Genomic DNA, 17215 nt, shown 5'->3' on the forward strand with positions numbered 1-17215 from the left:
TGTCCCAGTGTAGTGCCTTTTGGGGTTAAGGTTTTTCATGAAGTTACAGTTTTTTTTTTAAATTAAGTAAAATATGCCCCATTATAAAGATAGGGCTTTTCAATTTGTTGCGGCTGCGCAGTGGCCGCCAGCAGGGGGTGTACAGAGAGTAGCTCTGGCAGTTGGGCACGAGGAGACAGAGTGGGAAGGAGTCACGTGGAGCTGCAGGATGACAGCCAGCGGTTCCCGGCGCGTGAGTTCACTGAGGTCCATGAAGCGGGAGGAGATAGCCGGAGCTGCGTAGCACTGGGTGAGTTCTGTCAGGCAGCCCACCGCTGTGTACCCAGCTTCCACTTCTCCCCCGCTTGTCCCTCCCTCCCGCGCCCTCCCTCCCGCTGTGTGCCCGGCCGCCCGCCGGACCTTCCCTGGTTGCTGCCTGCGTCTCCTCCCCGCGTCTGTGGTGCGGCTGGCAGTAGGAGGCGTCTCGGGCAGCTGTGTCCGGCCACTCCTCCCTCCTTCTCCTCCTGCTGTGTCCGGCCCTCCCTCCCTGCAGTATGCGATATTTATCAAGGTCTCTATGGTCACCAGTCCCCCCCCCCCCCTCCCCTCGCCCTCCCTGCTGTGTGTCCGTCTCCCCCCCCTCCCCTCGCCCTCCCTGCTGTGTGTCCGTCCCCCCCTCCCTCGCCCTCCCTGCTGTGTGTGTCCCCCCCTCCCTGCTGTGTGTCCGTCCGCCCCCCCCTGCCATGTGTCTGTCCGTCTTGCTGTGTGTCCTTCCATGCCCCCCGCCCTCCCTGCTGTGTGTCCGTCCCCCCCGCCCTCCCTGCTGTGTGTCCGTCCCCCCCGCCCTCCCTGCTGTGTGTCCAGCCACCCTCCCCTCCCGCGCTGTGTGTTCGGCCAACCCCCCTCCTCCCGCTGTGTCCGGCCACCCCCTCCCCTCCCTGCTGTGTGTACGGTCACCCCCCTCCCTGTTGTGTGTCGGGCCACCCGCCCTCCCCTACTGTGTGTCCGGCCACCCAGCCCTCCCTGCTTTGTGTCCGCCCCCCCCCCTGCTGTGTGTCCGGCCACACCTCCTCCTCCTTTCCGTGTGACCGGTCACCCTCCCCCCCCCGCCGTGTGTCCAGCCCCCCCCGCCGTGAGTCCAGCCACCCTCCCCTCCCCTGCTGTGTGTCCGGCCACCCCCCCCTCCTCCTTGCTGTGTCCGGCCACCCCCTACCCCCTCCCCTCCCTGCCGTTTGTCCCGTCACCCTCCCCTCCCTGCTGTGTGTCCAGCCACCCCCCTCCTTGCTGTGTGTCCGGCCACCCTCCCCTCCCTAGCTGTGTGTCCGGCCACCCCCCCTCCTCTTGCTGTGTCCGGCCACCCCCTACCCCCTTCCCTCCCTGCCGTGTGTCCGGTCACCCTCCCCTCCCTGCTGTGTATCCAGCCACCCCCCCCTCCTCCTCCTCCCTGCTGTGTGTCCGGCCACCCCCCCTCCTCCCGCTGTGTCCGGCCACCCCCTACCCCCTTCCCTCCCTGCCGTGTGTCCGGTCACCCTCCCCTCCCTGCTGTGTGTCCAGCCACCCCCCCCATCCTCCTCCTCCCTGCTGTGTGTCCGGCTGCCCCCCCCCCCCCCCCCTGCTGTGTGTCCGGCCACCCCCTCCCCCCCGCTGTGTGTCCGGCCACCCCCCCTCCCTGCTGTGTGTCCGGCCACCCCCCCTCCCTGCTGTGTGTCCGGCCACCCCCCCTCCCTGCTGTGTGTCCGGCCACCCCCCCTCCCTGCTGTGTGTCCGGCCACCCCCCCTCCCTGCTGTGTGTCCGGCCACCTTCCCCAGACACGCAGCGCCTGACACACACAGACATGCAGCGCCTGACACACGCACATGCAGCGCCTGACACACGCACACGCATATGCAGCGCCTGACACACACGCACACACGCAGCACCTGACACACACGCACACACGCAGCACCTGACACACACACACAGACGCAACACCTGACACTCACACGGACCTGACACACACGCACACACTCACACGCAGGACCTGACACACACACAGACACGCAGCGCCTGACACACACAGACACGCAGCGCCTGACACACACAGACACGCAGCGCCTGACACACACAGACACGCAGCGCCTGACACACACAGACACGCAGCGCCTGACACACACAGACACGCAGCACCTGACACACACACTCACACGCACCTGACACTCACACTCATGCACCTGACACACGCACTCACACGCAGCATCTGACACACGCAGACACGCAGCACCTGACACACACACACACGCAGCACCTGACACACAAACACGCAGACATGCAGCACCTGACACACACACACGAAGACACGCAGCACCTGACACGCACTCACACGCAGCATCTGACACACGCACACACGCAGCACCTGACACGCACACACACACCACCTGACACACAAACACGCAGACATGCAGCACCTGACACACACACACGAAGACACGCAGCACCTGACACACACACACACACACGCAGACACGCAGCACCTGACACACACGCAGACACGCAGCACCTGACACACACGCAGCACCTGACACACACGCAGCACCTGACACACACACCCAGCACCTGACACACAGACATGCAGCACCTGACACACACACACACACACACGCAGCACCTGACACACACGCAGACAGGCAGCACCTGACACACACACACACACACACGCAGCACCTGACACACACGCAGACAGGCAGCACCTGACACACACACACGCAGCTCCTGACACACACACGCAGACACGCAGCACCTGACACAGACACGCAGCACCTGACACACACACACACGCAGCACCTGAAACACACACACACACAGCACCTGACACACACACACACACGCAGCACCTGACACAGACATGCAGTGCCTGACACACACACACACACGCAGCACCTGACACAGACACGCAGCACCTGACACACACGCAGCACCTGACACACACACGCAGACACGCAGCACCTGACACACACACACAGACACGCAGCACCTAACACAGACACGCAGCACCTGACACACACACACACATACGCAGCACCTGACACACACACACACACACACACAGCACCTGACACACACGCAGCACCTGACACACAGACATGCAGCGCCTGACACACACACGCAGACATGCAGCACCTGACACACACATGCAGCACCTGACACACACACACACACACACACACACACACATGCAGCACCTGAGACACCCACACACACAGACATGCAGCACCTGACACACCCACACACAGCACCTGACACACATACATACATGTGGCATTTAACGCACACACGCACAGCACCTGACACACAATCATATTCACTCAGAGCACCTAACACACACATACACTCGCAGCACCTCACACACACTCGTATACACACGCAGCACCTGCCACTCACACATATATACACATGCAGCACCTGCCACTCCCACATACATGAACAGCACCTAACACACACATATATACATGCAGCACCTGACACACACATACACGCGCAGCACCTGACAGTCACACACATACAGATGCGACACAAACACATACACGCTCAACACCTGACACCCACGTGGCAGCTGACGCATACAAATGCAGCACCTGAGATACACACATATACACGTGCAGCACCTGAGACACACATACACGTACAGCACCTGACACACACACACATACATGTATGTACACGCGCGGCTCCAGGCACACACATACGTACGTACACACGCGGCATTTAACACACACACAGACACGTGCGGCACCTGACACACACGTACGTACGTACACGTGTGGCACCTGACACACACACGTATGCACACGCATGGCTCCTGACACACACACATGTACGAACACGCGCGGCTCCTGACACACACACGTATGTACGTATACGCACGGCTCCTGACACCCACACGCATGTACACGCGCGGCTCCTGGCACACACACACACACGTACACGCGCGGCACCTGACACACGCGTGTACGTACACACATGCACAGCACCTGACATACACACATGTAGGTACGCGCCACCTGACACACACACACGTACACGCACGACACCTGACACACACGTACGTACACGCACGGCACTGACACGTACGTACGCGCACGGCACCTGACACACACGTACATACTAGTGATGAGTGGGTTCGGTTCGTCGGAATCCGAACCCCCCCGAACTTCACCCATTTTACACGGGTCCGAGGCAGGTTCGAACCTTCCCGCCTTGCTCGGCTAGCCCGAGCGCGCACGAACGTCATCATCCCGCTGTCGGATTCTCGCGAGATTCGGATGTCTGCATTCGTGGAAAGGGGTCCCATGTGTAAACATGGGACCCCTTTCAGTCCGTCTGGTCCGGGTGTTCGGTTTGTTGTTTTGCCAAGTACGTGGATTTAATCTGGAACCTGGATCAGGTGAGTATAATTATCTTATTTTCAGGTACCCGTGGATTCTACTTGGAGAAGAGGACCGACTGCTTCATGTCAACATAGGTAAGTATGTGTGTGTCGGCAGGTGTGAAATAAAGTTACACTTTCACGGTGTCTGTGTCCTGTTTTTATTTGGGTATTTTTTCCTAGTAGAACTACAGGTACCAGCGGGCCCGTTTTTCTCCTGCATGCTGGTACTTGTGGTTCTCCAAGTACCAGCTTGCGGGGGAGGCTTGCTGGGACTTGTAGTACTACTAGAAAAAAACAATATTCTTTAAATTTTCTCAAGGCTATCAGCCTCCCATCCGCAGCCCTTGGATGGGGGGGACAGCCTCGGGCTTCACCCCTGGCCCTTGGGTGGCTGGGGTGGGGGGGGGGGCCCTTGATTGAAGGGGTCCCCACTCCCCCAGGGTGACCCCCGGCTGTGGCATTATCTGTCCAGCTAGTGGAGCCCGATGCTGGTGTAAAAAATACGGGGGACCCCTACTCTTTTTGTCCCCCGTATTTTTTGCACCAGCACCAGGCGCAGAGCCCGGTGCTGGTTTTAAAAATACGGGGGATCCTCTGTCCGTTTTCCCCCCGGATTTTTAGAACCAGGACCGGCTCGAAGAGCCCGAGGCTGGTTATGCTTTGGAGGGGGGACCCACGCAATTTTTTTTCTGGGTTTTTCACATTCCATTTAAAAAATAAATAATATTTTAAAAAATATATAAATAATACTTGTTCTCCAAAAAAGACAAACCAAGTACCTAATCCCTTTTAATATAAATAGATATGCTATTACCAAAAAAAAAAAACAGCAAAAAAAAACATGTTTTTCAATTTTTTTTATTAGATTCCGCCAGCAAAGTGTTGCGGATTGAAAATGACGAATTTACTGTTTAAAAGCACTGTTGTCGAATTTACAAACTTCAATTGAATATACTTTTGTCGAATTGCCGCATTTGTACCATTGCAGAAAAGTCGAATTTGTCAAATGTCGAATTTTAAAGTCGAATTTTGAAAGCCTGTAAGAATAGGCCCCGCCCCCTTCACATCAGCCGTCCCCTTCTACCCCTGTACCTTGCTCTCTCCTGTCTGTGCTCTCTCCCGTCTGTAGGACTAGGCCCCGCCCCCTTCTTACCCTCCTGTGACTGCTCTCTCCTGACAAGTGGACCAGGCCTGCCCCCTACACGCTGCTGGTGTCTTCATTGTTACTTGGTCTGGAGCTCCGTTGGGGAGAGAACTCACGTGAGCTCATTAAGAATGAGGAACTGGGATGTTTTAATTTTATTGTGAGTAGTGTAGTGTGGTGATGTAGTATGTTGTATGGGGGGTATAGTGTAATTATGAAGTGCAGCATATGGGAGGGCTGTAGCATAGTGATGTAGTGTGGCATATGGGGGGTGGTAGCACATAGGCGTGCGTACAGGGGGTGCCTGGTGCGCACAGGCACTCCCTAATGTCCAGCACCGCTGCACGCCACGCTTGCTGTAGCACAGTGATCGCTGAGTGTGTGATCGGTGGAGCCTAGCCTGCAGCTCATTTCCGTACCTCCCACCACCGCTGCACCCGCCCCCCCTCTGCCTGCTGCTAATACTATGCTGAGTGCATTCGTCGGCGGCCTCACTGGGGGGACTGGCGTCACCTTGCAATGTGACGTGGTGATGTCCGCCCATGCTCTCCTCCCGCCCACCTGTGCTTTCCTCCTGCTGCGGTCTCTCAGTCCTATTGTGCCACGGCCACCACACCACTGGGGACTGGGAGCCGCTGGCAGACACATTCTGCTGAGACTTACTTGTCAGTGCGGGTTCCGGACGGCAGGCTGCGGGTGGGAGGGCAGACGGGGAGCAGGTGTCACAAGGAGTGTGTGGGTAACTAATTCACAATACTTCCGCTCAACGTGGCACTGCTGGTCCTTCATCTCCCATGTCTCTTCACCAGGTGGCGGGCGGCCCGGAAATTAAGTGATGTGTTGTGCAGCAGTCAGTGTGAAGTGACTGCGAGTAACACTGGTGGTGCTGATGATGCTGCTGCAGAATCGGGAAGCAATTAAGTCATAAATATAATGTACTCTATCAGTGTATTATACATACATAAACATGTACATACGTGTATTTGTGTATACATGTATATGCATGTATATACATGAGTGTGTGTGCATATATTATAAGGGCACGGTCGTGCCCTTATATTAAGGCTGAATCGAACAAACGGAATTCTCCCATAGGGAACTTCTGAGATGGGGGCATGGTGTTTGAGGGGCTACACCTCAAAACTGATTGGACGTACTGAGCTGAAATTTGGCATGGACGCGTAGAAACGTCACCCGCTGCTGCATGCCAAATTTCAGGGCAAAATAATAAAAAATGAGGAATTGGGAGTAAGCTGAAGTTCCAACTGTCAGTTTTTTTCTGCCACTCCCTCTGTGGCTTTTTGACAACGTTTTCCCATAGAGTGAATGAGGATTTTTTTGGGAAGGCATAACTCAGGATAGAGGACTAATTAAGACTTGGGGTTTGTTTTACTAGATAGAGTATGCCCCAGTGTAGTGCCTTTTGGGGTTGTGGTTTTTCAGAAAGTTATAGGGTTTTTTTAATTAAGAGAAATATGCCCCATTATAGAGATAGGGCATTTCAATTTGTTGCGCCTGCGCAGTGACCGCCAGCAGGGGGTGTACAGAGAGTAGCTCTGGCAGTTGGGCACGAGGAGACAGAGAGGGAAGGAGTCACGTGGAGCTGCAGGAGGACAGCCAGCGGTTCCCGGCGTGTGAGTTCACTGAGGTCCATGAAGCGGGAGGAGATCGCCGGAGCTGCGTAGCACTGGGTGAGTTCTGTCAGGCAGCCCACCGCTGTGTACCCAGCTTCCACTTCTCCCCCGCGTGTCCGGCCACCCTCCCCTCCCTCCCGCTGTGTGCCCGGCCGCCCGCCGGACCTTCCCTGATGGCTGCCTGCGTCTCCTCCCTGCGTCTGTGGTGCGGCTGGCAGTAGGAGGCGTCTCGGGCAGCTGTGTCCGGCCATTCCTCCCTCCTCCGCCTCCCGCTGTGTCCGGCCCTCCCTCCCTGCAGTATGCGGTATTTATCAAGGTCTCTATGGTCACCAGTCACCCCCCCCCTCTCTCGCCCTCCCTGCTGTGTGTCCGTCTCCCCCCCGCACTCCCTCCCTGCTGTGTGTCCGTCGCCCCCCCCTTGCCCTCCCTGCTGTGTGTCCCCACCCTCCCTGCAGAGTGCCCCCCCCGCCCTCCCTACAGTGTCCCCTCCCCCCCTGCAGTGTCCCCCCCCCCACCCTCCCTGCAGTGTGTCCGATCCCCCCCGCCCTCCCTGCAGTGTGTCCGTTCGTCCCCCACTCCCTGCTGTGTGTCCGTCCGCCCCCCCTGCCCTCCATGCTATGTGTCTGTCCGTCCCCCCGCCCTGCTGTGTGTCCTTCCATACCCCGCCGCCCTCCCTGCTGTGTATCCCCCCCCGCCGCCCTCCCTGCTGTGTAAACCCCCTCGCCCTCCCTGCTGTGTGTCCGGCCACCCTCCCCTCCTCCTGCTGTGTCCGTCCTCCCCCCCCCCCCTCCTCCCGCTGTGTCCGTCCGTCCCCCCGCCCTCCCTGCTGTATGTCCAGCCACCCTCCCCTCCCGTGCTGTGTGTTCGGCCACCCCCCCTCCTCCCGCTGTGTCCGGCCACCCTCTCCCCTCCCTGCTGTGTCCCCCTCCCCCCCCCCTCACCCTCCCTGCTGTGTGTCCGTGCTCCCCCCCTCGCCCTCCCTGCTGTGTGTCCGTTCGTCCCCCCCTCCTTGCTGTGTGTCCGTCCGCCTCGCCCTGCCCTCCCTGCTATGTGTCTGTCCGTCCCCCCGCCCTGCTGTGTGTCCTTCCATACCCCCCCGCCCTCCCTGCTGTGTAAACCCCCTCGCCCCCCCTGCTGTGTCCCCCCCCCCCCCCTGCTGTGTGTCTGGCCACCCCCCCCCCCTCCTCCCGCTGTGTCCGGCCTCCCCCCCCCCCTCCTCCCGCTGTGTCCGGCCTCCCCCCCCTCCTCCCGCTGTGTCCGCCCCCCCCCCCTCCTCCCGCTGTGTCCGGCCACCCCCCCTCCTCCTCCCTGCTGTGTGTCCGTTACACACACAGACACGCAGCGCCTGACACACACACACACTCACGCACCTGACACACACACACACACTCACGCACCTGACACACACACACACTCACGCACCTGACACACACACACTCACGCACCTGACACACGCACACGCAGCACCTGACACACACGCACACGCAGCACCTGACACACACGCACACGCAGCACCTGACACACGCAGCACCTGACACACACGCACACGCAGCACCTGACACACACGCACACGCAGCACCTGACACACACGCACACGCAGCACCTGACACACACGCACAGGCAGCACCTGATACACACACACACCTGACACTCACACTCACGCACCTGACACACGCACTCACACGCAGCACCTGACATACTCACACACAGCACCTGACACACACGCAGACACGCAGCACCTGACACACACACGCAGCACCTGACACACACGCAGACACGCAGCACCTGACACACACACGCAGCACCTGACACACAAACACGCAGACATGCAGCACCTGACACATACACACACGCAGACACGCAGCACCTGACACACACAGACACGCAGCACCTGACACACACGCAGCACCTGACACACACACACACACAGCACCTGACACACACACACACGCAGCACCTGACACACAGACATGCAGCGCCTGACACACACACACACATGCAGCACCTGACACACACGCAGACACGCAGCACCTGACACACACACACGCAGCTCCTGACGCAGACACGCAGCACCTGACACAGACACGCAGCACCTGACACACACACACGCAGCACCTGACACACACACACACAGCACCTGACACACACACACACAGCACCTGACACACACACACATACGCAGCACCTGACACACAGACATGCAGCGCCTGACACACACACACACATGCAGCACCTGACACACACGCAGACACGCAGCACCTGACACACACACACACGCAGCTCCTGACACACACACGCAGACACGCAGCACCTGACACAGACACGCAGCACCTGACACACACACACACACACACGCAGCACCTGACACACACACACACACACAGCACCTGACACACACACACACACGCAGCACCTGACACACAGACATGCAGCACCTGACACACACACACGCAGCACCTGACACACACACACGCAGCACCTGACACAGACACGCAGCACCTGACACACACACGCAGACACGCAGCACCTGACACACACACGCAGACACGCAGCACCTGACACACACACACATACGCAGCACCTGACACACACACACACACACAGCACCTGACACACACACACACACACACGCAGCACCTGACACACAGACATGCAGCACCTGACACACACACGCAGACATGCAGCACCTGACGCACACATGCAGCACCTGACACACCCACAGACATGCAGCACCTGACACACCCACACACACACGCAGCACCTGACACACATACATACATGTGGCATTTAACGCACACACGCACAGCACCTGACACACAATCATATACACTCAGAGCACCTAACACACACATACACTCGCAGCACCTCACACACTCGTATACACACGCAGCACCTGCCACTCACACATATATACACATGCAGCACCTGCCACTCCCACATACATGAACAGCACCTAACACACACATATATACATGCAGCACCTGACACACACATACACGCGCAGCACCTGACAGTCATACACATACAGATGCGACACAAACACATACACGCTCAACACCTGACACCCACGTGGCAGCTGACGCATACAAATGCAGCACCTGAGATACACACATATACACGTGCAGCACCTGAGACACACACATACACACACACACACACACGTATGTACACGCGCGGCTCCAGGCACACACATACGTACGTACACACGCGGAATTTAACACACACACACATACACGTGCGGCACCTGACACACACGTACGTATGCACACGCGTGGCTCCTGACACACACACATGTATGCACACGCGTGGCTCCTGACACACACACACACACACGCGCGCGCGTGGCTCCTGACACACACACATGTACAAACACGTGCGGCTCCTGACACACACACGTATGTACGTATACGCACGGCACCTGACACCTACATGTATGTACGTATACGCACGGCTCCTGACACCCACACGCATGTACACGCGCGGCTCCTTGCACACACACACACACACGTACGTACACACGCGGCACCTGACACACGCCTGTACGTACACACATGCACAGCACCTGACATACACACATGTAGGTACGCGCCACCTGACACACACACGTACACGCACGACACCTGACACACACGTACGTACACGCACGGCACTGACACGTATGTACGCGCACGGCACCTGACACTCACGTACATACTAGTGATGAGTGGGTTCGGTTCGTCGGAATTCGAACTCCCCGAACTTCACCCATTTTACACGGGTCCGAGGCAGGTTCGAACCTTCCTGCCTTGCTCGGCTAGCCCGAGCGCGCACGAACGTCCTCATCCCGCTGTCGGATTCTCGCGAGATTCGGATGTCTGCATTCGTGGAAAGGGGTCCCATGTGTAAACATGGGACCCCTTTCAGTCCGTCTGGTCCGGGTGTTCGGTTTGTTGTTTTGCCAAGTACGTGGATTTAATCTGGAACCTGGATCAGGTGAGTATAATTATCTTTTATTTTCAGGTACCCGTGGATTCTACTTGGAGAAGAGGACCGACTGCTTCATGTCAACATAGGTAAGTATGTGTGTGTCGGCAGGTGTGAAATAAAATTATACTTTCACGGTGTCTGTGTCCTGTTTTTATTTGGGTATTTTTTTCCCAGTAGAACTACAGGTACCAGCGGGCCCGTTTTTCTCCTGCATGCTGGTACTTGTGGTTCTCCAAGTACCAGCTTGCGGGGGAGGCTTGCTGGGACTTGTAGTACTACTAGAAAAAACAATATTCTTTAAATTTTCTCAAGGCTATCAGCCTCCCATCCGCAGCCCTTGGATGGGGGGGACAGCCTCGGGCTTCACCCCTGGCCCTTGGGTGGCTGGGGGGGGGACCCCTTGATTGAAGGGGTCCACACTCCCCCAGGGTACCCCGGCCAGGGGTGACTAGTTGGATATTTAATGCCACGGCCGCAGGGCACTGTATAAAAGTGACCCCCGGCTGTGGCATTATCTGTCCAGCTAGTGGAGCCCGATGCTGGTGTAAAAAATACGGGGGACCCCTACTCTATTTGTCCCCCGTATTTTTTGCACCCGCACCAGGCGCAGAGCCCGGTGCTGGTTTTAAAAATACGGGGGATCCCTGTCCGTTTTTCCCCCGGATTTTTAGAACCAGGACCGGCTCGAAGAGCCCGAGGCTGGTTATGCTTTGGAGGGGGGACCCACGCAATTTTTTTTCTGGGTTTTTCACATTCCATTTAAAAAATAAATATTTTAAAAAATATATAAATAATACTTGTGCCTCCAAAAAAGGCAAACCAAGTACCTAATCCCTTCTAATATAAATAGATATGCTATTACCAAAAAAAAAAACAGCAAAAAAAAAACCATGTTTTAAATTTTTTTTATTAGATTCCGCCAGCAAAGTGTGGCGGATTGAAAATGACAAATTTACTGTTTAAAAGCACTGTTGTCGAATTTACAAACTTCAATTGAATATACTTTTGTTGAATTGCCGCATTTGTACCATTGCAGAAAAGTCGAATTTGTCAAATGTCGAATTTTAAAGTCGAATTTTGAAAGCCTGTAAGAATAGGCTCCGCCCCCTTCTTCACATCAGCCGTCCCCTTCTACCCCTGTACCTTGCTCTCTCCTGTCTGTGCTCTCTCCCCTCTGTAGGACTAGGCCCCGCCCCCTTCTTACCCTCCTGTGACTGCTCTCTCCTGACAAGTGGACCAGGCCTGCCCCCTACACGCTGCTGGTGTCTTCATTGTTACTTGGTCTGGAGCTCCGTTGGACGTGAGCTCATTAAGAATGAGGAACTGGGATGTTTTAATTTTATTGTGAGTAGTGTAGTGTGGTGATGTAGTATGTTGTATGGGGGGTATAGTGTAATTATGAAGTGCAGCATATGGGAGGGCTGTAGCATAGTGATGTAGTGTGGCATATGGGGGGTGGTAGCGCATAGGCGTGCGTACAGGGGGTGCCTGGTGCGCACAGGCACTCCCTAATGTCCAGCACCGCTGCACGCCACGCTTGCTGTAGCACAGTGATCGCTGAGTGTGTGATCGGTGGAGCCTAGCCTGCAGCTCATTTCCGTACCTCCCACCACCGCTGCACCCGCCCCCCCTCTGCCTGCTGCTAATACTATGCTGAGTGCATTCGTCGGCGGCCTCACTGGGGGGACTGGCGTCACCTTGCAATGTGACGTGGTGATGTCCGCCCATGCTCTCCTCCCGCCCACCTGTGCTTTCCTCCTGCTGCGGTCTCTCAGTCCTAGTGTGCCGCGGCCGCCACACCACTGGCAGTGTTCCTCTAGGAGGGACTGGGAGCTGCTGGCAGACACATTCTGCTGAGACTTACTTGTCAGTGCGGGTTCCGGACGGCAGGCGGCGGGTGGGAGGGCAGACGGGGAGCAGGTGTCACAAGGAGTGTGTGGGTAACTAATTCACAATACTTCCGCTCAACGTGGCACTGCTGGTCCTTCATCTCCCATGTCTCTTCACCAGGTGGCGGGCGGCCCGGAAATTAAGTGATGTGTTGTGCAGCAGTCAGTGTGAAGTGACTGTGAGTAACACTGGTGGTGCTGATGATGATGCTGCAGAATCGGGAAGCAATTAATTCATAAATATAATGTACTCTATCAGTGTATTATACATACATAAACATGTACATACGTGTATTTGTGTATACATGTATATGCATGTATATACATGAGTGTGTGTGCATATATATATATATATATATATATATGTATAAAAATAAGACTTGGGGTTTGTTTTATTAGATAGAGCATGTCCCAGTGAAGTGCCTTTTGGGGTTGTGGTTTTTCGGAAAGTTACAGGTTTTTTTTAATTAAGAGAAATATGCCCCATTATAGAGATAGGGCATTTCAATTTGTTGCGCCTGCGCAGTGGCCGCCAGCAGGGGGTGTACTAGAGGGCCTTCACTTGAGAGCCGCAATATGGCCGCCTTCTCCCCGGTTATTCTGTAAATAGGAAAATAACCTCACAGGTTCACATAGGGCAGAGTTGCCACTACTAGTGCAGGGCTGTAATGTACAGTACTAAGGAAAAGCCATATACTAAAGCGGCACGGTGACCTCACCCCTCTCAGAGACACCAGGGCGCAGCACACTGTACGGGGTACACTTAGTACACACACCTGTTAGCTCAGGGCAGCACTATAGGAACCTCCTGTAATGCTGTGCTGGTGGCGTGTAGTGATCAGGGCACTGGGAGACTGGCTGGCTGGTCTCCGTCTCTGCTGCCTATAGAACTTCCACCTCTGTTATATATCAGGGCTGCTCTCCTGTGTGTTCTCTTCCTCTCCTACCTCACACTGGAACTGGCCGCCAAGAGAACGAGAGGGCAGCGGCTGACATCAGAGAGGGTGCAGCAATCTGTGTGGGCAGAGCCCCTCACAGCAAGGTGTCCTTATGCTGTGCCCCGTGTAATCACTGTGATCCATACAGACTCTCACCCTGGTATGCTCTCTCTTATTTATTTTTTTGCACTGCGGCATGCTCGAGGGAAGGGAGCAGGCACCCCCCACCCCACCGCCACTACTCCTCCGCCAGCATCACTGCCGAGCCGGTCAGTGTTCCGGCGGCAATGAGCAGTAGGCAGCCACCAGCAACAACAGTCAGGAAGCTGTTACTCCCGGCAGCAGTAGCGTCAAGCTGCAATTCAGCCAGCGGCACAATGATCCGGGAGACAGTGGCAGCACAGGGAAGCAGTACCCCCTCCAATCGCAGCACCAACCAGGAGACTGAGGCAGCAACCCGCCCCCAGCAGCAACACCACCCTGATGATAGGTAAGATGCATTTTGGTGTCACAAGAAGGTGGCCGCAGTAGTGGCTGGCTGTGGTCACACCCCGGGGAAAAGTGATAGTGATTTCAGTGTTCCCTTGCGCGGGGATTGGATTTGTAGATGTATGTATAGATGTGAGTGGAAGTGGTTGGATGTATGAGAGCGATAGTGTACGGCTGTATGAGAGCGGTAGTGTGCGGATGTATGAGAGCGGTAGTGTGCGGATGTATGAGAGCGGCAGTGTGCGGATGTAGAGAGCGGCAGTGTGCGGATGTATGAGAGCGGCAGTGTGCGGATGTATGAGAGCGGCAATGTACGGCTGTATAACTGCGTCGGTGTGCGGCTGTATGAGTGCGATGATGTGCGGCTGTATGCGTGTGGTGGTGTGCGGCGGTGTGTGGATGTATGAGAGCGGCAGTGTGCGGCTGTAATAGTGCGGCAGTGTGCGGATGTTTGAAAGCGGCAGTGTACGGCTGTATAACTGCGTCGGTGTGCGGCTGTATGAGAGCAGCAGTGTGCGGATGTATGAGAGCGGGGTTGTACGGCTGTATGAGAGCGGCAGTATGCGGCTGTATGAGAGCGGCAGTGTGCGGCTGTATGAGAGCGGCAGTGTGCGGCTGTATGAGAGCGGCAGTGTGCGGCTGTATGAGTGCGGCAGTGTGCGGCTGTATGAGTGCGGCAGTGTGCGGATGTATGAGAGCGGCAGTGTACGGCTGTATGAGAGCGGCAGTGTACGGCTGTAAGAGCGGCAGTGTGCGGCTGTATGAGAGCGGCAGTGTGCGGCTGTAAGAGCGGCAGTGTGCGGCTGTAAGAGCGGCAGTGTGCGGATGTATGAGAGCGGCAGTGTGCGGATGTATGAGAGCGGCAGTGTGCGGATGTATGAGAGCGGGGTTGTACGGATGTATGAGAGCGGGGTTGTACGGATGTATGAGAGCGGCAGTGTATAGATGTATGAGAGCAGCAGTGTACAGTTGTGTGAGAGCGGCAGTGTGCGGATGTATGAGAGTGGCGGTGTACGGATGTATGAGAGCGGCAGTGTATGGATGGCAGCGTCATAGGGAGGGATGTCGGAATGCTGTTATAGGATTCCTAATACAAAATGGAATCCGTATAGTGGGCGGGGCTGGCACCATGGCACCACGTTGGGCTTGATGGGCAGGTAGTGCGGCAAGCACACCCAAATTGGCGTCTGACGTCGCCCGCAGTCCACACTGTTGTGAGGAGTCAGTTAATTTTGCTGTGTAGTGCACTCAAAGAGGACCTACCGCCCGTCCCCTCCTCGCATCTGAGCAGCAGGTCAGGCTCTTATTTTCTTTTTAATCAGGAGAGGCCGAGTGAACTGTGAGCAGGGGGGCAGAGCTACATGGGACCCAGAGGGGCTGCTGTGCTGTCAGAGAGGAAGAGAGAGATGAAGCTACTGCAGATCCCCAGCTGATTGTGAGGTGCCGGGTTGAAGGGTGATGTGATCACCCTTCTCCCTCGCTGCAGCTGGGGACCGCATCTAGGCTTCCTCCATCGAGGGCATGCGGCGCAGCAGTGGGCAGCGTGTAATGAGTTTGTCTGACTCATTATACTGCTGCCTGTTGTGGACACCTCCGTCCGTACGGACTGGTGTACATGCCCAGCACAGAGGTGACAGTGTTGGTGGAAGTGCTGCCCAGCTCTGACCCTGCAGGCCTCCCTGATCTGGCTGCGGCCGCTGCTGCTGCGGCCCGAAACCCCTGCCGGTCCCCTCCATAGACTTCTGCCTGGCCAGCGCTGAGGTACTAGGGGTAGCCCAACTGCAGGAAGGGTATGTCTCTGGCTTTCTCTCCGGCAGGGGAAGGTGACAGCGGCGGAGGAAGTGCTGCCCACCTCAGACACTGCAGGCCTCCCCGATCCAGCTGCGGCCACAGCTGATGCTGCCAGGACCCCTGCTGGTCTCCTTTGTTGACTGCCGCATGGCCAATGCTGAAGTACTGGGGGTAGGCCAGCTACGGGAAGAGTGTCTCTGCCTCGGGCTCTCTCTCTCTGGCAGGGGAAGGAAGGGCTGATTCTCTGGCACAACAGGGAGGGCTGGGCTGCAGGAACACAGCACTGGAAGAAACAGGAGGCCAAACTCATGACCAAAAAGTGAGCAGTGCAATGATCAGCCCCCTGGTCTTTCCCTCTCTCTGGGTGCAGAGCTGTATTCTACAGAGAGAGCTGGGATGGGAAGAAGGGGAACGGCACCTGACATACACATACACGCGCAACACCTGACACACACACACACATAAACGTGCGGCACCTGATACACACACACGTAGCATCAGACACAATAAAATAAACATGCAGCACCTGACACACACATACACGCGCAACACCTGACACACACATATACACATGCGGCACCTGACACACACACGTAGCATCAGACACAATAAAATAAACATGCAGCACCTGACACATGCATGTACACGCAGCACCTGACACATGCATGTACACGCAGCACCTGACACATACATATACACGCACACCATCAGACACACTAATATACACATGCAGCACCTGACACACACATACACACGCAGCACCTGACACATACATATACACGCACACCATCAGACACACTAATATACACATGCAGCACCTGACACACACATACACACGCAGCACCTTACTCACACACACACATGTACACGTGCAGCACCTGACGCACACACATGTACACGCGCAGCACCTGACGCACACTCATGTACACGCGCAGCACCTAATGCACACTCATGTACACACGCAGAACCTGACGCACAC

This window comes from Pseudophryne corroboree, chromosome 4 (assembly GCF_028390025.1).
Source record: "Pseudophryne corroboree isolate aPseCor3 chromosome 4, aPseCor3.hap2, whole genome shotgun sequence".
Taxonomy (NCBI): domain Eukaryota; kingdom Metazoa; phylum Chordata; class Amphibia; order Anura; family Myobatrachidae; genus Pseudophryne; species Pseudophryne corroboree.